This window comes from Solea senegalensis, unplaced genomic scaffold, assembly GCF_019176455.1.
Source record: "Solea senegalensis isolate Sse05_10M unplaced genomic scaffold, IFAPA_SoseM_1 scf7180000014839, whole genome shotgun sequence".
Lineage (NCBI taxonomy): Eukaryota > Metazoa > Chordata > Actinopteri > Pleuronectiformes > Soleidae > Solea > Solea senegalensis.
Genome location: NW_025321146.1, coordinates 17,816 through 34,797, shown reverse-complemented (window position 1 = coordinate 34,797; position 16,982 = coordinate 17,816). Strand labels below are relative to the sequence as shown.

At 43.8% G+C, this 16,982-nt stretch overlaps 2 non-coding genes across 2 annotated transcripts; one reads left to right on the top strand and one right to left on the bottom strand.

The window, feature by feature from the left end:
- Positions 1 to 15,462: 15,462 nt before the first annotated feature.
- LOC122761612 lies at positions 15,463 to 15,626 on the bottom strand. The gene has a single exon (XR_006358577.1). It is a non-coding gene; the product is annotated as a U1 spliceosomal RNA (small nuclear RNA).
- A 403-nt stretch (positions 15,627 to 16,029) lies between these two features.
- LOC122761626 lies at positions 16,030 to 16,148 on the top strand. The gene has a single exon (XR_006358590.1). It is a non-coding gene; the product is annotated as a 5S ribosomal RNA (ribosomal RNA).
- Positions 16,149 to 16,982: the final 834 nt, after the last annotated feature.

Sequence of the window (16,982 nt, the reverse complement as noted above, 5' to 3'; positions counted from 1 at the left end):
TTCTTCTTCTTCTTCTTCCGCCTACCAAATGAATCGCATTTTTGAGGCCCTGAACATGCCCCAAAACTCACCAATTTTTGCAAGCGCATCAGACCTGGTGTAAATTTACGTTTGTTAGTGTTTCGGGGAATGTGTGTTAAAAAATGAAAGTGGGCGGGGCAAATAACTGCTCCACCCCCTAAATCGTGTGGGCCTGAGAAGCACGTTTAATGTACATGCACGAAACTTGGTACACGCGTTCCTTAGGTCGGGACGGTCAAAAAAGTCAGCGGAGCCTATGCTCTAAAACGAACAGGAAAGCCGCCATCTTGGATTGAAAATTCATTTTTTGCCGATTTTGGCCATATCGCACCATCGGTATTTGAACGAACTTGTCCTAGAGCTTACATGGGATCACGTTCAAACTTGGTGAGGTCACTTTGGACAAGTTGAGGATCTAAAGTAGTTAAAAACTTTTTAATAAGTATCATGGCGTACGAGAAAGGTGCCGGCAAAATTGGTGAAAATTTTTATTTTTCGCCACAGGCAACAAAACTCTTATAACTTTGCAATAGAAGGTCACATCCCAACCAAATGACCTAGGGTTGATGATGGACCATTGCTGAAGAAGTCTGTGGAAAAACTGTACATTTTTAGCACAGCGCCTCCTTGTGGTAACAGAAAATACAACAAATACACAATTTCGGTAATAACTTTTACATAGTTAATCGTATCAAACTCAAAATTTGTGAACACGTTCAAAACACATTATAGATGATGCGTGCTTATTATAATAACAAATTGTTTAACCGTGTTGCCATAGCAACACTGCAAAGTCAGATATTTGTGACAAAAAAACAAACTGCTACAACTTTGCGAATCTGAGTCCAATCTGAACCAAACTTGCTAGGATTGATGATAGTCCGGCCCTGAAGACACCTATATGAAAATGTTTACTTTCAAAAACAGCGCCTCCTGGTGACAACAGACACTATGACACCTGATATTTGAATGAACTTCTCCTAGAGTTTTTATGCGATCACCTTGAAAGTTGGTGAGGTCACTGTGAAAAAGTTGCCGAGCATAAGTTACTGAAAGCTTTTTAAAATGTCACTCGGTGTACGAGATAGGGGGCGCCAAAGTTGGTGTTCATTCATACTTTTCACAACAAAAGGCGAAACTCTTACAACCCGTAAAACTTGTCCTCCTGAGGAGCACGTTGAATGTACATCCACGAAACCTGGTACTCACGCATTCCTTAGGTCCAGACGGTCAAAAAAGTCAGCGTAGCCAAAGCTCTAAAACGAACAGGAAAGCCGCCATCTTGGATTGAAAGTAAATTTTTTGCAGATTTTGGCCATTTCGCACCAATGGTATGTGAACGCACTTGTCATAGAGCTTTAATGGGATCACCTTCAAACTGGGTGACGTCACTGTGGACAAGTTGAAGATCTAAAGTTATTAAAAGTTTTTCAAAATGTCGCATGGTTTTTGAGATAGGGGGCGCCAAAGTTGGCGTTCATTCATATTTTTCACAACAAAAGGAAAAACTCTTATAACCCCTAAAACTTGTCCTCCAAGTTTAATGCACGTTTAATGTACATGCACTAACCTTGGTACTCACGCGTTCCTTAGGTCAGGACGGTCAAAAAATTCAAAGCAGCCTATGCTCTAAAACGAACGGGAAAGCCGCCATCTTGGATTGAAAGTAGATTTTGGCCGTTTCGCACCAATGTTATGTGAACGCACTTGTCATAGAGCTTTCATGGGATCACCTTCAAACTTGCTGAGGTCACTGTGGACAAGTTGAGGATACAAAGGTATCAAAATCTTTTCATTAAGTATCACGGCGAACAAGAAGAAGGGCGGCAAAGTTGGCGAAAATCACGATTCCTCGCAACACACAACAATCTCTTATAACTTTGCCATGGAAGGTCAGATATTAACCAAACTAGTGACAATCGATGATGGGCTCTTGCTAAAGATGTCTATGCAAAAACTGTAAATTTCGAAAACAGTGCCTCCTGGTGGTGGCAAACACTAGGAAGTCTGGTATTTCGCAACACACAACAAACTCTTATAACTTTGCTATTGAAGGTCAGATCTTAATCAAACTTGTGATGATCGATGATGGGCTCTTGCTGAAGATGCCTTTGCAAAAACTGTAAATTTTGGAAACAGCGCCACCTGGTGGTAACAGAAAGTACAAGTTCACAATTTCCCTTATAACTTTAACAAATTTCCTTGTATCAACCTCAAAATTTGGGAAAACATTCAAAACACATGGTAGATGATGCGTGCCTAATATGATAACAAATTGTTCAACAGTGTTGCCATGACAACACTACAAAGTCAGATATTTGCGACAAAAAACAAACTGCTACCACTTTGCTAATGCTATTCCAATCTGAACCAAACTTGCTAGGATTGATGATAGTCAATCCCTGAAGATGCCTATATGAAAATATTCATTTTCAAAAACAGTGCCCCCTGTTGACGGCAGACAATATGACGTCTGGTAGTTCGCTACAACAACAAACTCTTATAACTTTGCGATGGAAGGTCAGATCTTAACCAAACTCATGACGATCGATGATGGGATCTTGCTGAAGATGCTTATGCAAAAACTGTACATTTTGAAAACAGCGCCTTCTGGTGGTAACAGAAAATACAAGTTCACAATTTCCCTTATAACTTTAACAAATTTCATTGTATCATCATTGTATCATCATCATGAATGAAAACATGTAAAACACATGGTAGATGATGCTTGCTGAATATGATAACAAATCGTTCAACGGTGTTGACATAAGAACACTGCACAGGATCAACTCTACTGAGTGGTTGTCAGTGCAGTAACCTTTGTTCGCCACATGATGGAGGCATTTGCCTACAAATCTATCAAATCTAACATTTACAGTTTCTCATGCTGCTCTGAAAGGGAAATATGGGGCAAAAGGTACTGCAAGAGGGGCCAAGGAAAAAAAACCCAGGGAAAATGAGAAGAGCGAAAAAGTAACAGAGGGAAAAAAGAGAAAATGCACCCTTGTTATGTAAGTCAAGGTACCTTCCCTAAACACGTTTACGGACACGCCTTTCACCCAACAGGAAGACGGCCATTTTAAAAGGACACGCCTGACATTGCGCAGGGATGCAGCTGAAAAAAACAGTACCACAAGCGGTGAATGAACGGAAGATGAGGAAGAGGACTCGCGCTGCGACGTGGACGCGCGGGGACTCGCGAGCCGTCAAGCTCGAACCCGTTAATTACCGCTTGCGGTACTAGTTATTATTATTATTATTATTCCTCTAAATGAATCGCCTTTTTGAGGCCTTTCCCATACACGAAAACTCACCAATTTTTGCGAGTGCATCAAACCTGGTGTAAATTTACGTCTGATAGTACTTCGGGGACACTGCGTACAAAATTGAAAGTGGGCGGCGCTTACGAAAATGAAAAACAGCTTTCATCAGGCCGATTTTTCTCGTGTTTCACGTACATGCACGAAAGTCGGTACACATGTTAAACATGTCAGGACGGTCCAAAAAGTCCGTGCTAGCGCCGCTGTAAGTCCTACAGGAAGGCCGCCATCTTGGGTTGAACGCCCATTTTTGGCCTATTTTGGCCATTTCGCACCATGGGTATTTGAACGAACTTGTCCCAGAGCTTACATGGGATCACGTTCAAACTTGGTGAGGTCACTGTGGACAAGTTGAGGATCTAAAGTTAATGAAAACTTTTTAATAAGTATCATGGCGTACGAGAAAGGGGGCGTCAAAGTTGGTGAAAATTTAAGATTTTCGCCACAGGCAACACAACTCTTATAACTTTGCGATGGAAGGTCCGATCTTAACCAAACTTGTGGCGATTGATGATGAGCCCTTGCTGAAGAGGCCTATGCAAAAACTGTCAAGTTTGTAAACATCGCCTCCTGGTGGTGGCAGAAAATTAAAAAAAAAAGTTACTTTTACAATTTCGGGAATAACTTTTACAGAGATTATCGTATCAATCTCAAAATTGGTAAAAATCACCCAAAACACAAGGTAGATGATGCATGCTCAATATGATGGCGTAGAGTTACATGATGTTGCCATGGTAATGATGCAAAGTCGGATTTTTGCGACAAAAAAACAAACTGCTACAACTTTGCTAATCCTAGTCCAATCTGAACCAAACTTGCTAGGATTGATGATAGTCCAGCCCTGAAGACGTCTATATGAAAATATTCACTTTCAAAAACAGCACCCCCTGGTGACGGAGACAATATGACCTCTGGTATTTGAAGGAATTAATCCTAGAGTTCTTGTGCTATCACCTTTAAACTCGGTGAGGTCACTGTGAACCAGTTGAGGAGCTTAAGTTATCAAAAGTTTTTAAAAATGTCTCATGGTGTACGAGATAGGGGGCGCCAAAGTGGGTGTAAATTCCTATTTTTCACAACAAAAAGCAAAACTCTTATAACTTTGCGATGGAAGATCCAATCCCAACCAAACTTCCTATGATTGATAATGGGTAGTTGCTAAAGGCGACTATATTGCCGAAAACAATACATTTTGAAAACAGCGCCTCCCGGTGGTGGTAGAAAATACTACAAAAAAAAAACTGTTACAACTTTGCCAATCCTGGTCCAATCTGAACCAAACTTGCTAGGATTGTTGATAGTCTGGCCCTGAACAAACCTATGTGAAAATATTTCAAGTCAAAATCAGCGCCCCCTGGTGAAAGTGGACGGCCCAAAAAACTGCTCCACCCCCTAAAACCTGTGGTCCTGAGGAGCACGTTTAATGTACATGCACAAAACTTGGTACACGCGTTCCTTAGGTCACGCCGGTCAAAAAAGTCAGCGTAGCCTATGCTCTAAAACTAACAGGAAAGCCGCCATCTTGGATTGAAAGTAAATGCTTTGCTGATTTTGGCCATTTTGCACCAATGATATTTGAACAGATTTGTCCTAGAACTTTCATGGGATCACCTTCAAACTTGGTGAGGTCACTTTTGACAAGTTGAGGATCCAAAGGTATCAAAATCTTTTCAATAGGTATTATGGCGTAAGAGTAAGGGGCCGGCAAAGTTGGTGAAAATTTTAATGTTTCGCCACAGGCAACAAAACTCTTATAACTTTGCGATAGAAGGTCACATCCCAACCAAATTACCTAGGGTTGATGATGGACCTTTGCTGAATAAGTCTGTGGAAAAACTGTACATTTTTAGCACAGCGCCTCCTTGTGGTAACAGAAAATCCAAAAAATAAACATTTCGGTTATAACTTTTACAGAGTTAATCGTATCAAACTCAAAAATTGGGAAAACATTCAAAACACATGGTCGATTATGCGTGCTTTATATGATAACAAATCGTTCAACGGTGTTGCCACAGCAACACTGCAAAGTCAGATATTTGTGACAAAAAACAAACTGCTACAACTTTACGAATCCGAGTCCGATCTGAACCAAACTTGCTCTGATTGATGATAATCTGGCCCTGAAGACGCCTATATGAAAATATTCTCTTTCAAAAACAGCGCCCCTGGTGACAGCAGACACTATGACACCTGATATTTGAATGAACTAATCCTAGAGTTTTTATGCTATCACCTTGAAAGTTGGTGAGGTCACTGTGAACAAGTTGCCGAGCATAAGTTCCTGAAAGCTTTTTAAAATATCGCTGGTGTACGAGATAGGGGGCGCCAAAGTTGGTGTTCATTCATATTTTTCACAACAAAAGGTGAAACTCTTACAACCCGTAAAACTTGTCCTCCTGAGGAGCACGTTGAATGTACATGCACAAAACTTGGTACTCACGCGTTCCTTAGGTCCAGACGGTCAAAAAAGTCAGCGTAGCCGAAGCTCTAAAACGAACAGGAAAGCCGCCATCTTGGATTGAAAGTACATTTTTTGCAGATTTTGGCCATTTCACACCAATGGTATGTGAACGCACTTGTCATAGAGCTTTCATGGGATCACCTTCAAACTTGCTGAGGTCACTGTGGACAAGTTGAGGATCTAAAGTTCCTGAAAACTTTTTAATAAGTATCATGGCGTACGAGAAAGGGGGCGTCAAAGTTGGTGAAAATTTAAGATTTTCGCCACATGCAACAAAACTCTTATAACTTTGCGATAGAAGGTCCGATATTAACCAAACAAGTGACAATCGATGATGGGCCCTTGCTAAAGATGTCTATGCAAAAACTGTAAATTTTGAAAACATCGCCTCCTGGTGGTGGCAAACACTAGGAAGTCTGGTATTTCGCAACACACAACAAACTCTTATAACTTTGCGATTGATGGTCAGATCTTAACCAAACTTGTGATGATCGATGATGGGCTTTTGCTAAAGATGCCTATGCAAAAACTGTAAATTTTGGAAACAGCGCCACCTGGTGGTAACAGAAAGTATAAGTTCACAATTTCCCTTATAACTTTAACAAATTTCCTTGTATCAAACTCAAAATTTGGGAAAACATTCAAAACACATGGTAGATGATGCGTGCCTAATATGATAACAAATTGTTCAACAATGTTGCAATGACAACACTGCAAAGTCAGATATTTGCGACAAAAAACAAACTGCTACCACTTTGCGAATGCTATTCTAATCTGAACCAAACTTGCTAGGATTGATGATAGTCAATCCCTGAACATGCCTATATGAAAATATTCACTTTCAAAAACAGTGCCCCCTGTTGACGGCAGACAATATGACGTCTGGTATTTCGCTACAACAACAAACTCTTATAACTTTGCGATGGAAGGTCAGATCTTAACCAAACTTGTGATGATCGATGATGGGCTTTTGCTAAAGATGCCTATGCAAAAACTGTAAATTTTGGAAACAGCGCCACCTGGTGGTAACAGAAAGTACAAGTTCACAATTTCCCTTATAACTTTAACAAATTTCCTTGTATCAAACTCAAAATTTGGGAAAACATTTAAAACACATGGTAGATGATGCGTGCCTAATATGATAACAAATTGTTCAACAATGTTGCAATGACAACACTGCAAAGTCAGATATTTGCGACAAAAAACAAACTGCTACCACTTTGCGAATGCTATTCCAATCTGAACCAAACTTGCTAGGATTGATGATAGTCAATCCCTGAAGATGCCTATATGAAAATATTCACTTTCAAAAACAGTGCCCCCTGTTGACGGCAGACAATATGACGTCTGGTATTTCGCTACAACAACAAACTCATGGGGACTCGCGAGCCGTCAAGCTCGAACCCGTTAATTACCGCTTGCGGTACTAGTTACAATTACAATTGGGTTCTTGCAACCAAGTTGCTCGAACCCTAATAATTCCTGGAATAACAATATGTACTCGCCCACTGCGTGGGCTCGGACCCCGCGCGCACTGTGTGCGTGCCCGGTCCTCGGTCCTTGCACACTACTGTGTTTGTGCACGGTCCTAGGTCCTTGCACACTGCTGTGTTAGTGCTCGGTCCATGTTGCTAGAATTTCAATAGGTCCTCGCACACTGTGAGAGTGCTCGGTCCCTAATAATAATAATAATCCTTCCAGTTTCAATAGGGTTCTTGCAACCTTGTTGCTCGAACCCTAAAAATACAACAAAATAAAAACTAGAACCAAAACAAAAAAATACAACAAAAATAAATACAAGAAACAAAACCAAAAAATACAACAAAATAAAAACTAGAACAGAAACAAGAAAAATACAACAAAAATAAAAAATAGACACACTGAACCTTTTTTTTTTTGTTTGTTTTTTGTTTTTTTTTTGGGTTGTTTTTTTTTAATTTATTTATTTATTTATTTATTTTTTTAACACACTCACACACACACACACAGACACTCATGTCCTCCTGGCCCTGGACGGATATTTCTTTCTTGGGCTGAAGCCAAGCCTCACTTTGATTTTCTTGACCAGCAGCTGTGAGGGAGAGGGCCCATACTTCCGTGGGGTAAGCTTCAAAACAAAGAAAAGGTACACATGAGCTTAGTGAACTTGGACTGTGGTGTGATAGCAATTGCAAGGTTTTATTTTAACTTACCTTCTGATCCATCTCCTCCTCTGCAGTGTAGTGCGTGGAGATGGCGGGCACAGAGGTGGAGGGCGTGGAGGTGGAGGGCACAGAGGTGGAGGACACAGTGGAAGCAGATGAGGGAGCATGTGTTCCTCTTCTTAGTGACATGCACACAAAGAGCTCCCTCATCTGCTTCGCTCGGGTCAAGGTGATGTGGAGGGATTAGAAGCGTTCTTGTGTCCTAACATCACGGCACATGAACGTTGCCACATGCTGGCGTACCTCTGAATCGTTGGATTCGAAATTCTAGAGAAAAGAAAATGAGGCATTAATGAACAAGTTTCAGTGAGACGAACACAACTGACAGTCCACAAATTGACCAAATCCTCATCATGTGTTTTTGACACTTACATAGGTAGCCACCGCCGACCTAATGTCCATGAGGGTGGGCGATCCCCTCAAGCCCATCTCTTTCCAGGCCTTCCGGAAATACTTGACCAGATCCTTGGCCTCGCCGCGGCCAAGGGCGGAGAAAAAGTAATGGTTTGTGGGGACCGCCCGCTGTCGGAAGCGGAGCCACTCGGTGCACCACCCATATTCTTCACTTGTTAGATAAATCTGCGCCATGCCAAATTTTCTAACAGTTTTGTGCTCCATCACCTGCAGGAGACAAAGTATGACACCGCCAATTTGTAAGTGTGGTACATGAACAAAAATTGACGTCTAAGTGTTGGGAAAAGTTTGGGAATGAGAATAAAATGATACTTACATTCACCAGGTAGCCCGCCCTTTCGTCTCCCAAGGCGTCCTTGACCTCTTTTACTTTAATTTTCGTGAGCACTCCTGACCTGTGGCCATATATACACAAAAGGTAGGCCGCCAGGTAGCCAAAGAACCTGTAGCGGGTCCTGGGGTCTCTGGCTGGCGCCTTTCTCATGTCCTCTGTAATTAGAGTAAGAGAGAGAAGAGAACCCTTGGACATGCACACTTAAAGCTTTTAGGCTCTGACAAAAAGTGTGTGAGAGAGAAAGAGAGAGAGAGGCAATACAGACTCACTATGCAATTCAGGCATTTTCGCCCTGGCCAAGGCCTGACACTGGGCCAGGTCCTCCTTGGACACCAGCCGCTGCTGCTTGTCCTGTTTAACAAGCGACTGGTGTCCAAGGAGTTTCCTCCCAATGTCTCTGTAAACCTTTCGCAACTCCCTCACGAGGACATTGACCTGGGAACTTTTCAGGCGGGAGTACTTTGGCAGTGTGTCCCTCAGGTGTTCGAGGAACGAGATGGCCTGGCCCACATACAGCGCAACTGTCGTTGGGGCCAGGCCAACATTGCGCAGGAGAGCAGGGTAACTGTAGAAAGAAGACCAGTCTGGATTTAGTTTCAGTCACATCTTTCCAATACTTCATCATCATCATCATCATCAAACCCTAAGCAAAAGACTTGCAAAGAAGGAACATGCTTATCCTCCATGCATTCACTACTTACAACTTCAGGAGGGGGACGTTGAACAAAAATGTCCAGTCCCAAAGCGTCAGGGAAGGGCAGCCGAGGCAAAGATATTTTACAAAGACCTTGGCCCGGCTGACCTTCGTCTGAGCATTCTCCCTCATTTTTTTCGTTCCCTCGGGGCAGTATGTAAATTGAGCATACTCCTCCATGTATGCATCTGAAATGATGAAACACACATGACGATGAATGTAGCGAGAAAACACTCAACACACACCTGCACACATACACAATGTGTTAACTCTTACTCATGGAGGTGCCAAACTCAATGGCCCGAATTAACGAGCCCCTGCTTCGGCCAGAGAAATATGGCCGCATAGCACGGAACAGTTTATGTTGTTCACGTGTCCAACGTGACTGCTCACTCTCCTGGAAAAGCAAAACAAAACATCAATAACACCTCTACCACATGACCACATGTGCTCAATGATTCTACACTAACCTCCTCATAGGCTGTGTCCGCCTCCTCTTCCTCTTCCTCCTCCTGCCTCTTCTTCTTCTTCTTCTGTCGGGAGTTGAATTAAGTTAAGTACTTTGGACTTGGGCAAAATGATAATGATAATGACAATGAATTACACTACTCTATTATCTTCTCACCTGACGGGGAGAGGAAAGGTGTCGCTGCTTTTCCACCCTCTTCAGCAGCAGCCGTGGCGGCTCATCTTCTTCCTCCTCCTCCTCTTCCTCTGAGTCAGAGTGAGGAAGGACCGGAGCAGGGGACGGCTGTTGCTGCTCCTCCTCTTCCTCCTCCTCACTCCCAGATGAGGAGGAGGAGCTAACTGCTGGCCGGGCAGGGGGCTGCGCAAACAGCTGCTCAAGGCTGGGGCGCTGGCGACGCGGAGCTACTTTTTGGAACGCTCTCAGCTGTCTCTGAAGAGGGAAAAACAAACAGCAAAAGAAAACAGGACTACAATTATTGACAACGCAATGATTGCATTATTCAAAGACATTAAACATGGATAGAATCTATAATTACTATGTTTTTTTCATTCATCACAATGAGGTCAGCATTGAGACGCGTCACCTCCAGCTTCCTCTCCAGCTCTCGGACCCTTGCCCTTGCATTCATGCACATCTGGTTCCTGCAAAGGAACCAGACACCCCCTCCTCTGGGTCCTCATCTGCATCCGAGATGTCCAATAAGGACACCATCGGAGGTGTGGTGTTACTGGCCCTCAATTCGGCCAGCAATTTAAGGGCCGTCCTCCGCTTAATCGACAGAAGTTCCGCCTGAATCCGGCCAGCAGTTAGGTCCTTGTGGGCCCTGATGTGCTTTTCAAGATTTAACATGTAAGGCGCACACAGAGGGACAGGGCAGGGCCCCGGTGGCACTCGGGTCCTCCCTGTTGCCAGGTTGTTTATGATGGCCCTCTCCTTTGGGTTCACCAAATTGTGGCTGAGCCTTAGGTGCTTGGCCACGGACACAAGGACCTTCCCACAGATAGGGCACTCGCCCTGCTTTTTAGGCTTTGTCATCTGAAAAAGTAAAGGATGAAAAAGAAAAAAAAACATGAACAGTTTTTTTATTAATATCATTATTATTATTATTATTGTTGTTGTTGTTATTATTATCTTTATTATGTAATTTTTATTATTATTATTATTATTATTATTATTATTATTATTGTTATCTTTATTATACTTTTATTATCATTATGATTATTATTGTTATTATTAGGGTTGGACCACCAACACAACACAGCTGCTCAAGAAAGCACAGCAACGGCTGTATTTTCTGAGGAGGCTGAGGAAGTTTGGCATGTCGACAAAGATCCTCAGCAACTTCTACAGCTATGTCGTGGAGAGCAGTCTGACCAACTGCATCAGCGCGTGGTACGGCAGCACTACAGCCATGGACCGCAAACGCCTGCAGAGAGTGGTAAAGACAGCTGAGAGGATCACCAGGTCCCCACTGCCCTCACTGCACAGCATCTACCACCGCAGAGTCCACAGGATCACCATCATCAAAGACAGCACCCACCCACAACATGGACTGTTTACACTCCTGCCCTCAGGACGGAGGTACAGGAGTGCCAAATGCAGGACAACCCGTCTAAAGAACTCTTTTTACCCCACTGCCATCAGAATCCTCAACAGCTGAACAGGACTACAATAATCCTGTCACCTGGTTACACTGTCACTTTAAATCTGTTAAATTGCACAACCAGTATTCACTTTATGTACAGTTCTTATTTCTTGTTTATATGCATATGTTTACACTTATTTTATGCATATATGTTATGTTAGTTTTTTTGTAATATTCTCATTCCTTGCATATATGCATATGTTTACACTTATTTTATGCATATATGTTATTTTAGTTTCTTTGTAATATTTATATTTTTCTTATGTATATTTATACTTTTCTACTTTATGCTGGTGTTTTTGAGTGGACAGCAAATTAAGAATTTCATTGTACAGGGAAACGTGTTTCTTTACTGTGCATATGACAATAAACACTTTGAATCTTGAATCTTGAATTATTATTATTATTATTATTATTATTATTAATAATAATATCATCATTATTTAATTCTTTATGATTATAAACATCATTATTTCACTTTTTAAATATTTTTAAAATAATACTTACGTTGGGCCACACGGTGGTGTAGTGGTTAGCACTCTCGCCTTGCAGCGAGAAGACCCGGGTTCGAGCCCCGGTTGGAACAAGGGCCTTTCTGCATGGAGTTTGCATGTTCTCCCCGTGTGTGCGTGGGTTCCCTCCGGGTTCTCCGGCTTCCTCCCACAGTCCAAAAACATACAATGTGGGGATTAGGTGAATTGAACACTCTAAATTGACCGTGAGTGTGAGAGTGAATGGTTGTTTGTCTCTAGTTGTGTGTGGCCCTGCGATGGACTGGCGAACTGTCCAGGGTGTACCCCGCCTATCGCCCGATGTAGCTGAGATTGGCACAGCACCCCCCGCGACCCTCTGGTGGAGGATAAAGCGGTTAGATGATGACTGACTGACTGACTTACGTTTGCAAATCAAACAGTCCTTCTGTCTCTCGCTTTCTCTTTCAAAGACTCTCAAAACACAAAAATCCAGCTCCAACTCCAGATCGTACATCCACTGACTAACTCCTCTTCTCTCCCTCTGTTGCAGGTGCAGACGGCGTCGGGGTAGATGCAGAGGGGGGCGGGGACAATTTTTTTTTTTTTCCACATTCATCATTGAAGGTCATAATATATAACTTTTTTTTTAACTCCCGTGTTCGATACCCGCGAGTATCTTTTCTGGAGGAGGCGCAGATTGACAGGCAAGTTAATGAAGTACTCAGGCTGATTCAGTGTGACGACTTTCGGACTCGCGCGACCTTCGGAAAGTCCCCGCCCACTTCATTTACCTTTTTTTTAGATTTATCATTGAGGATCATGGGATCATGTTCATTTTAACCAGTTGTGTGGCTCACGTGGTAGAGCATCAGATCCCAACCCCAGTCGGACGGGGTTTGAATCCTGGAATTACCTTTTCTGCAGAGAGAGCACAGTAGATGCTGAGAACCCTTCAATTTTTGTAATAATTCATAAACGCATCGAGCCAGGAGTCTGTTTTTCCAGATTATTGTTCAGTGGCTCCGGAGGATCCTCTGTTCAGATTATGGGGGGCTCTGGGGTCAAAGGTCGGCCCAAAAGACAGTGTGTGAAATTCAAACATAAAAAAGGCTGGGAAACTGTCTTTTCTACAATAAATTCCAGAAGACATTGAGATATGGGTCTGAAAATTTAGTATGTGTATCAGGGACAAAGTCGTATCCCGTGCGCCGAGTTTGAGACCCGTGCGGCCTTCGGAAAGGTCAAAGGTCAGCCGTTTGGGTGTGTTTTTTGTAATAATTCCTAAAGGCAACGAGCCAGGGGTCCGATCTTCCAGCCTGTGTATAGGGAACAAAGGCTGAAACCCGGGATGTCACACCCAAGGCACTCTGGCAATTCCTGGAAACTCGGGGCCCTTGGGCACACCGGGGATGTCACACCCAAGGCACTCTGGCAATTCCTGGAGACTCGGGGGCCTTGGGCACACTGGGGATGTCACGACAAAGGCACTCTGGAGAATGCCTGAGAGTTCGAATTTTTGGATTCTGGATACAAATCAGGGGCCAAAGGACCCTGAATTTGAGTAACTCTATTGCATTGGGGTGCCATTTCGCCAGAAACATACCCATAAAGTCGATTTCAGGATGCCAGGATTGACCAATTCACTCAGTGCTGTTCAATCTTTTGCATCTCCAAAAGATAAGCAACTTTGGAGAAACGCAGGTGCTTCATGTCATGATGGCATCTGGATAGGCCCCGACAACAACCCGTGTTTGCCTTCCCATTTCTTCCCTCACTATGCTAAATTGACGCATGGGTCTGACCATGCATCAAAAGGAGGGATGCAGCAAATGATTAACACATTTTGGTTCACAAAAGGGTTTTCTGCCTATGCTCAAAAACACTGCCAAGTCTGTGTTATCTGTGCTATTCACAATGTAGGCAGGGCAATCCAACCTTCCCAACAAGCTGCTCATCCTCTAGTGCTTATGTATATGAGAATGCGAAAACGAAACAGAACTAACTTGAGCCCCTTTGAGATTCTTTTTGCAACTCCTCCTTCTGTAGGTGTGGAAGCTCCCCGATCTCCACCCCCATAAACAGCTCTTTGTGATCACAACACACTAACCTACTGTACCAATCTATCCATACAGCTCTCTGATGTAAAGAAACAGGTGATCGCAGCCCTCCCTGTTCCAGCCAGTGGTCCCCTGCACCTGCTCGAACCAGGTGACTTTGTGGTCATAAAAGACTTCAGGAGGAAGTCGTGGAGGAACAGGAGGTGGCAAGGTCCGTTCCAGATCCTGCTGACAACCCACACTGCTTTGAAAGTCGCTGAGCAGGCTACCTGGATCCACGCCAGCCACTGCAGAAAGGTTCCAGCACCCCCTGCTGGTTCTCCTGGAAAACTACAAACTCCGGAGGCTGCTAAGTAAGACTTTGCGTTCGCAACAGGCACACAGGCGACCAAGGGTCCGAAGAAAGAAGACAACAAGTGGCGTGCAGACGTAGTTTCTGTGTCACCTTCGTGGGCGCAAGAAGACCTACACCACACCACACCCTACACGTGTTACACCATTTCACTGTCTTTATTTTTCACCCCTAGAATGCTACAAACGCTATGACACATAGATACACAAAAACTGATCCTTACTCAGGATGCTTTCATCCACAAAAACAGCTTGCAACTTTAACTTAAGGTTTTCCATTGAATTGTATTCTGTGTGACGACTGATCGTAAACCGGTTGGAATGCTCAGTCTGAAGTTTTTGAATACTGTTCTTTTCTCCTATTTGATTGTCATCTGGGATTTGTTGTGTTATATTGTGTGTGCATATTTTGTTGATTCTATTGTTGATTGTGTTTTCTTGGTTGTTTTTCTCTTCCTCGTTTATCCTTAAGGATAAAAAGGGGGGAAATGTAATGGCATATTCAGACGTTTCTTTAGGTCACACAAGGTTCAGTGGATAGTTGTTTCTTGGGTCACACGAGGTGTAGAGGGCAATTATAAGTTTCCCGTTTCATCTCAAGGTCCCTGTCCTCCCAAGAAACTCCCTGTTCTCTACTGATATCAGCTAGTTTCTCACAACAGCTTATTGGCGTCATATCAGACAACTACTCTATCCAATGAACCTTCTGTTCTTCTATATCACGTACACATACTGCTGAAGACATGTTTATATACGCCCTGTTTCTCTCTGCTCAGTGTTGTTCACTTTGCAGACTCTTCGACTCTGTAAACTGTGCTCCTCTGGTTGCAACTCAGATTAAATCAACTTGCTTGTATTCATCCGACTCAGTTCTCGTGCTTCATCTCACTCACAAAAGTTCCCACAACACCAGCCACCTGAAAAGACTGGGAATGTTGCTCCGTAAGGACGTGAGAAGTTTGGAGAAGGGCACACGACGTTGAACTTTGGGCGGCTGACCTTTGCTTACAACGACATCATCGGGGAAAGCACGGACACAGCACCCCACTAGCAGAAATTATGCAGTCAAGACTCCCACGTTTGGGGAATGTGCAGGGGTCAACACAGCCGGAGTGCAATGGCTGAGCCTCGCCCTGGGTGAACCGCCTTCTTGATCATGGTATCTCCCCTGCCAGGTAAGTAAGAGGTGTACTCGCCAAACACCGGGTGGCTCTTGCCAGACACAGCTCTTTGGCTGATGGTGCTGGAAATGAATAATCCCAGAGGCCAATGCCTTGACTCAGGTGCTCGTTAATGCTGTGCTATGTTCAACTTCAACCTCCAGCACACATTGGAGAGGAAACACTCGACCTTTTTTACTGGCATACCTGGCTGTCGGTTCCTATAGATTCAGCAACAACTGGACATGACGGCACCAACAGCCGCTTGCCCATCTCGGTGTAGCTTCCCGATACTGGACTAGAGTGTAGCATGTGGTGGAGATAAAGGCTGAAGTGCAGTGTGTCCGAAAGGCTGACTTTTGAGCCCCGCCACGCGCAGGGGGCCTTGCCCAGTCCATAAAAGCAGTCTGTGTCCCCAACCCCCCGGCTTACGGCCATACCACCCTGAGCACGCCCGATCTCGTCTGATCTCGGAAGCCAAGCAGGGTTGGGCCTGGTTAGTACTTGGATGGGAGACCGCGTGGGAATACCAGGTGCTGTAAGCTTTTACACCGCTGCACGCTTTTACACTGCTGCTTCCTTACAAGAAACATGCCCCTCCACGAGCAGGGGCCTTGCCTAGTCCATAAAGGCAGTCTCTGTCGCCAGCCCCTCGGCTTACGGCCATACCACCCTGAGCACGCCCACAAGCAAACCAGGAAGTGGATGGAACAAACATTTCGAGCACACGGCTCCTTTTCTCAACCTGTTTTCTCCCCTTTATTCTCCTCTGTTTTGTACTTCTCTTCCTTTTCTCGTCTTGTGCGACTTTAGTTCTTTGTTTTGTTCATTTAAAAGACTGGTTTTCCCCCCGACAGTGTGTTTTACACTGTGCGGGGGCGCTTTTAGTTTTTGCTGACTATGGACGGACCTCAAGTTGACGACCCATGGAACGGAAAAATGGCAAATGAAACGGCAACAACAGAAAAAGGACAGGAAGATAAAGGCAAGGAAAATCAAAGAAAATATGACAAGGACATGACACTACAAATTGAGCTTCAAGGTACGGAGAAAGTAACAATTATGGAACTTTTAAAGTGTGTGCGGGAGTTGTGTGGTGGCTTAATGGCCTGCCGCTACACCGGAGAGAACAAATATGAAGTCACAATGACCAATGCTATTGGGAAAAGAAGGCTCCTGGACGGCTTCAAGATCGGCACAACAACTGTTTTGGCAAACAAGCTCGACAATGATGAACTGGTGGTATCTTTCCTAGGCCTCCCGGCCTACATTACGGACAAGGAAATTCTAGACAAACTATACGAATGGGGAGTCTCAGCGGTGTCACCGATTAAGAGGAGAATGTGGCCGGGGACCAACATCGCAGATTGGACAAGATA